General features: G+C 40.1%; 1 pseudogene; it reads left to right on the top strand.

Moving 5' to 3' along the window:
- On the top strand, positions 1-4,953 carry LOC123084630 (putative disease resistance protein RGA3; annotated as a pseudogene).
- Positions 4,954-6,989: the final 2,036 nt, after the last annotated feature.

Here is a 6,989-nt window from a genome sequence, read left to right as displayed (position 1 = left end):
ATGGGGGACGAAAGTGTGTTGGTGCGTATACTCAACGGAGAAGAGGAACCCAAAGATCTTCCGTTAGCGCTCTTACAAAGCATCACCAATGATTTCTCTCAAGACAGAAAAATTGGTCAGGGTGGATTTGGAGCCGTTTACAAGGTACTCTATCCGTCCCAAAATAAGTGGCTCAATTTTGTACGTAGAATTTACCATTGAGCACATACATAAAAGATCTCCAGTCCACTAAAATATCACTAGTTCAATTACAAAAAAAAAAGGTACCACTGATTCTTCTCGTTTTGTTTTGTATCCTTCTATATTAAGAACTTTAATTTATTAACAAAATTACTGCAGGAAACTCTCCTAATGTTTATTTAAAAAAACACTACCAGTAGAAGCAGAACTTGGCCACTCTGTTTTGTTATTGTAGGGCTGAGCATCATTTAAATGCTGACCAACAGGGTATACTACGAAACGGGGTTATTGTTGTTGTGAAGAGGATGTATGTGAACCAACACACAGTTGATGACAAGGCATTTCGCCGTGAATTTAGTAGCCTCACAAACACTAATCATCAAAATGTTGTCCGGTTTCTTGGCTTCTGTTTCTTAGTTCAACAGAAAATAAATGGGTCAATGTAAATGATAGATTGCTCTGTTTGGAGTACATCAGCAATGGAAGTCTTGATAGCCATATTACTGGTATGATCCTTATTTCTTTAACTTACTGCCTTGAATAGTAATCAGTTTTCAAGTCATGCTTCATCACTGAAAATGTTCCATCATTGCTCAGTATGTAGTTTAACATAACTCCTCACTTTTTTTATGTATTCATTCTTCTGCAGATGAATTAAGGGGACTTGAATGTGAAACACGTTATGACATAATCATCGGAATTTGCAAGGGTCTGCGCTATCTTCATGAGGAAAAAAGAATTGTTCATATGGACCTTAAACCGGCAAATGTACTACTGGATGATCATATGATCCCCAAAATTGCCGATTTTGGTTTGTCAAGACCAAATGAAAACTCTATCATACGCTAGTACATCGGACCGGAAGTCGGGTTTAATTCCAACATTCTATACACTAGTACATCAGTAGTGGATTTTATATCATAGTGTACGGACTTTGGAGAGAAGAAGTTTAGGAATTACTGTGTGATGAAGCTGTGGTATAAAATACTCTGAAAAAGACAATGTATACAGTAAAGTATGTGCCCTTTTTGATTCATTCCAATAATATCCATCTGTGACAGCAACACGAGTCGTGACGAAGCACTCACCGGGGTCTTGTTGCCATGTTTTCCCTCTCTTCTTGTTGCCCTGTGTGTCCATTCAGTCAAACACATATTGAATCCATCAAAAACCCAGTGACGTGGCCAACAGAAACAAACTCTTCTACTAAGTCCGACCATAAAAGTGGAAGCATGGCAGTGCTAATACTAGTTGACCTAGGGAAATCAGTTTCACCGAGATCGTTTTCCTTGTCAAATTCCTATTTATATTTGCTCTGAATCTATTCACATGCGGACTACTTGGTCGAAATTATGTCATAAACTATCAAATACTTTACCCATACATTCTTTTCAACTATTTGAAAAGACCACAAATATATTGCCCACACACTTTGTGCAGGCCAAACATACTGGTTGTTGGCTAAGCGTTGAAGAAGAAAATCGCTTATGAGAAAGAAAGGTGATTATACTATACATAAAATCCCCACTCACAAAAGAGAACCATCTTTTTATATATTCTCCGTAAATAATCACTGCTGCAACTCCGCAAATAAACTAATTAAACCATCAAACTTGTATTCTCAGGGTCTGGATGAATCTCTTCCCTTGATGGAAATGTTCAGTCGAAAGCAAGAATGAGTTGCTCCTTGTAAACATGTTTTTCTCTTCTTTGTCTAAATGAAACGGCCAGATCCCACCGTGCCTCCGCCTCCGTGCCTCCGCCCAGATCCACGGGAGCTCCACCGTACACAAGGTTGGTCGTCTCTAACCACTCCGGTTGACTCTCTTTCAGTTTAGTCAGAGCTCTGTTATCTGTAAATACTCCCACCGTAAAGAAATATAAGAGCATTTAGATCACAAAGTTCATTTTATAGAAGTGATTCAAGTGAATACATTACCTCTTGTAAACTTACTGAGCTATGGGACCTCATTGCAGGAAGCAAAACAAATTTACATATATAAGAACACAAGCGCAGAATTAGATCTGAGTGTGAAGAAACACTTGAATATTCATTGCACACGTTCTTGTGTAAATTCACAAAAAAGTGGTAAACTGCAAAGACAATTTCTCACTCTGGCTAGCTCTGTTTTCTCTTTTCGGTTCTAATTTGGGAAGGGGAGTTTTTAAGTTTCAATTTAAGGATTTCATTTGGAAATAGAAGCACTTTAATGTATATTTTATTTGTTTTCATTCCAGGTGCTGAGCTACTTCACCGTCAAGAGCACCATTCTCTTCCGTCTCTCCATGAGCAGGAAGATGAAGGATGCCCTTGAAATGATCGATGAACTGGTTGTGGAGATGAACAGTTTCCACTTCCTGCAACACGTCGAGGCACCGAATGTTGATCATCCACAAACACACTCTCATGTTGATGAAAGAGAGATTGTCGGCAGACAAGATGAGAAGGAACAAGTGGTGAAGATATTGCTCGACCGCTCCCACAAGAATAGTAACAATAACAATGTGATGGTGCTCCCCATAGTCGGTATGGGGGGAGTTGGTAAGACCACCATTGCTCAACTTGTGCACAACGATCAAAGGGTAAAGCATCATTTTGAGTTGGTCTTATGGGTACGCGTCTCCGACAAGTTCGTTATTGAAGAAATAACCCGATGTATGATACAAGTGGCCACAATGAACAAGTGTAATTTGAGTGAGATGGAGGCACTGCATAAGAAACTTAGTGAAGTGTTGGGAAACAAAAGATACTTCCTAGTGTTGGATGATGTTTGGAACGAAGATAGACAGAAGTGGGATGCTATGAAATCATTGTTATGCTCACATGCTGGCTCGGGTAGTGCTATATTAGTGACAAGCCGCAGCAATCAAGTTGCTTCTATCATGGGCACACTTCCTCCACATCACATATCTCTTCTAAATGAGGATCAATGATGGGAGCTTTTTCACATAAACACATTTGGAAGGGGAGTGAAAAAACGAGAGGAATTCATTTCAATGACTAAGAGTATTGTCCACAAGTGTAAAGGGTTGCCTCTTGCAATCAAGACCATAGCAGCCTTACTTAGTTCAAAGCAACAAAGTGACTGGTTTTCTGTTCTGGATAGTGATGTTTGGAAGCATCATGTCCTCGCAACTAAGATTGTACCTGCACTACAGCTAAGCTATGATCACTTGCCATCAGACGCAAAAATATGCTTTTCCTTCTGTGCTATTGTCCCGAAGGATAGCCTAATTGACAAAGACATGTTAATCCAACTATGGATGGAAAATGACTTTATTCCTTCAGAAGCTAGAGGCCAACAAATTTTTGATGTGCTAATTTTGAGATGTTTCCTCCAAGATATGGAGATTCAAAAGAATGACTTCATCCACCGACCAACTACTTGCAAGATGCATGATCTCATGCATGACCTTGTTGGCTCCGTAAGGGGAAATGATTGCTCCATTTTGCAAGAGTCTTCATCAAATCAAGAAAGTCTGCAATGATCCACGGTTTCTAGTTCATTACACCATGAGGCTCGACATTTGTCGATCGATTATGTGAGTAATAATACTATTGCAGCCATGAAGGAAATTCTAGCTCCCCAACCTCGCACGTACTAGTGTTCCAAAGGAAATTCAGGACCGAGGTTCCTCTAAGTATGGCCAAGTCGAAATTGATGTCCTTGAGAGCATTGAAGATATTCTCAATTGAGACAACAAGCCTGAAGCATGTTCGCTATCTGGATTGTTCTTATTCTGATATATTTGCACTGCCTGAAGCCACTACCATGTTGTATAGTTTGCAAACATTGAAGCTCATTGGTTGTGTACACCTCACGAAATTGCCAGAAGGCATGAGATATGAGCAGTCTTCTACACATCTTCCTCGTTGGGTGTCATAGTTTGGAGCGTATGCCTCAAGGTGTTGGTCAGATGAATTCTTTGCAGACATTGACGAGTTTTGTCATTTCTTGTGAAGCAGGACGTGGAATTGATCAACTAAAAAAATTGAATCTAGGCGATGCTCTTTCTTTGACAGAGCTGGGAAAAGTGCATACCGCAGAAAATGCTAAACAAGGCAATATGTCCACCAAGCATTTGAAAAGATTATCGCTTGAGTGGTATAGACATTATAGCACAAATGTTAGATACCAAGATACTAATGCAGAAGAGATATTAGAGGCCCTTTGTCCTCACAATACACTTGAAGTCCTAATTCTATGTAATTATACTGGTGGTAAATTTTCATCATGGATGCACAACTGTATACTGTTAGAACATCTCAGTGAGCTTCGTTTGAGTGAGTGGAAAAACTGCAAGGACCTCCCACCATTATGGCAGCTTCCCTCTCTCGTGTACTTGGATTTGGATAGTCTTGATAGCTTGACAAGTTTATGCATTGATAATGATGGTTCACACAATGTGGAATTCTGTACTTCTCCACTACCCTTGTTTCCTAAACTAGAAACCATGATACTTGCAAACATGCCTAAGCTAGAGAGATGGCACAAGGAGGTGGCAGGACAAGTTGCATTTGTATCATTCCCTCTGCTCAAGAAGCTACATATTTCTGAAGCCCCAATGCTTGCAAGCATGCCCAAGAAGCTCAGTTTGCTTGAAGATCTACTTCTAAATAGGGCAAGATGCATTCCCCCTTATCAGCTGATTAGTCTGTCTGTACAATCCAATCTCGAGTTTAGTGGCATCATTTCAGTGGAACCTATAGTTGGTTGGCTTTCTACTAAATTTTGTTTCTCTAGGCTTGGTGACTCTAAGGTGGAACTATAACTTAGAGGTTTGATAAACAGTGTAGAGTGCTTTGTGGAGCAACTGAATAGGATACCATGCAGATTTACTAAGAAGCTCGAAATAAGAGATTGCGAATGTCTTTTCTCACCGAAACCATCCCAAATACAGAAGAATATATGGAAACATTTTGGTTTTGTTGAGAAGTTGTTTATTTCAGCTAATAACGGTGTTGTAGAATGGCCAGCGGTAGAATTCAGAAACTTAAATCGTGTTCGATGTCTAGACTTGTCTGATTGTTCCAACTTAGTTGGTTCACTTCCATCAACAATATCTGATGATGGAAATGTGTTGCCTCCTTGACTCCGGGATCTTAGTATAAGCAATTGTGAGAATTTGGTGGAGGTACCAAAGTTGCATGCATCTCTTGAAAAACTGTACATATCGTTGGTTGTCACAAGCCACTAGTGCAGAACCGGGCAATAGCACCGGTTCGTAAGGCCCTTTAGTGCCGGTTCCATAACCGGCACTAAAGTGTGGGCACTAAAGGCCCCCCCCCCTTTAGTACCGGTTCAGCACGAACCGGTGCTAAAGGGAAACCACGTGGCACGAGCCAGCGCCAGGGGCCTGGAGCCCTTTAGTACCGGTTGGTAAGACCAACCGGTACTATAAGGTTTGGGGGTTTTTAGTTTTATGATTTCTTTTTCATTTAATTTTGTGTTTCCATTTTAATTCTTTTCCGTTTGCTGGTATTGTATATATATATATATATAAATAGAATTTCTAGCAGAACCAATCATGCATATATATATCATCAATGTCTCACAAACCATCATATTAATTAATTCACACATACACACATGTATAGCTACATACAATTTCTCCTACATATGCATGTTGCCTTCGGAGCCAGTGGCATTAGCCTAATTGGTGCCTTCGGAGCACGATAACAATTGGAAGTGGTTTTCATGGGGGCTGTAGCGGGTAATAGTATTCTCCCTTCGGATTTATGACCTGGTCGAGCAAAAATCCCGCTATTTCCTCTTGAAGTGCTTCTACGCGCTCCGTTTCTAGGAGCTTTTCCCGCACCTCTCTGAACTGTTAAGAAGGAGATCAATATGCATGTGTATTAGTTGTGTGACTAGATATCGATAATGGTGTAAAAATTGTGAATAGTGTTTTGACAAGCGTACCATTCCTGTCTTTGAGATCTGCTCCTTTCGGACGCCATCATGCGAATGTTCTCGCAAACGCAGAATGCACACAGATCAGTCCCCTGCGCCTGCTTCAGGGCCTTTACGAGAATGGAATTTGATCAGATAATAATTAATCAAGCATGATAATTCAAGAGATGGCAGCTAGCTAGCTAGCTAGTACTACTTAATTACTTACCTTGGGTCTTCCCCATTTAAGCTTTTCTTTCCATTCGCCTTCCGTGACGCTGATGAACCTTGCCCAAGCCCTGCCCGCCGACAAAGAAAATGAATAAAGGGGTTATTAAATAGTTCATATCATGAAATGACGAACTAAATAGGCCGAGATATATAGTTAATAATGATTGAAATTACCTGTTGACTATCCCAAACAAGATGTTATAGTCAGTTTTTTCTTTGAGTAGTGAGTCCAGTATTTCAACTGTTCCGGCGTGAACTTTAATGATACACAAGACCTAGTGAAATCTGCATGCACACACGTTTGCATGTCTTAATTAAGCGGGCATATGTAAGCAAAAACATGTAGCTAGCTAGTAGGCAAAAACAGAGAATTTGTAGTACAAGACAGTGTGACTCACTGGAAGATGTAAGGAAGTAGTATATCTTCATTGTATTTGAGGCGCTTCAAGAACTGTAGCATGCTGTCCTCTACGGCCTTTTGATGACGTGGATCTATATTCCATGTGTATTCATTAACGGTGTTTGGGTCAATGAACCCAATGCCAAAGCGTCCACCTTTTCTCATTTCATACATCTTCATCCTGCATATAATACCACAGAAAAGAATATAGTGAGGATAATTACAGGTAATGATTGATCAAAAGGATCACCATAGCTAGCTTGAGACTTAAATTACAGAAAGAA

Source organism: Triticum aestivum, chromosome 4A (assembly GCF_018294505.1).
Source record: "Triticum aestivum cultivar Chinese Spring chromosome 4A, IWGSC CS RefSeq v2.1, whole genome shotgun sequence".
Lineage (NCBI taxonomy): Eukaryota > Viridiplantae > Streptophyta > Magnoliopsida > Poales > Poaceae > Triticum > Triticum aestivum.
The sequence above is the reverse complement of the archived record's forward strand: the minus strand, read 5'-3'. Positions and strand labels throughout refer to the sequence as shown.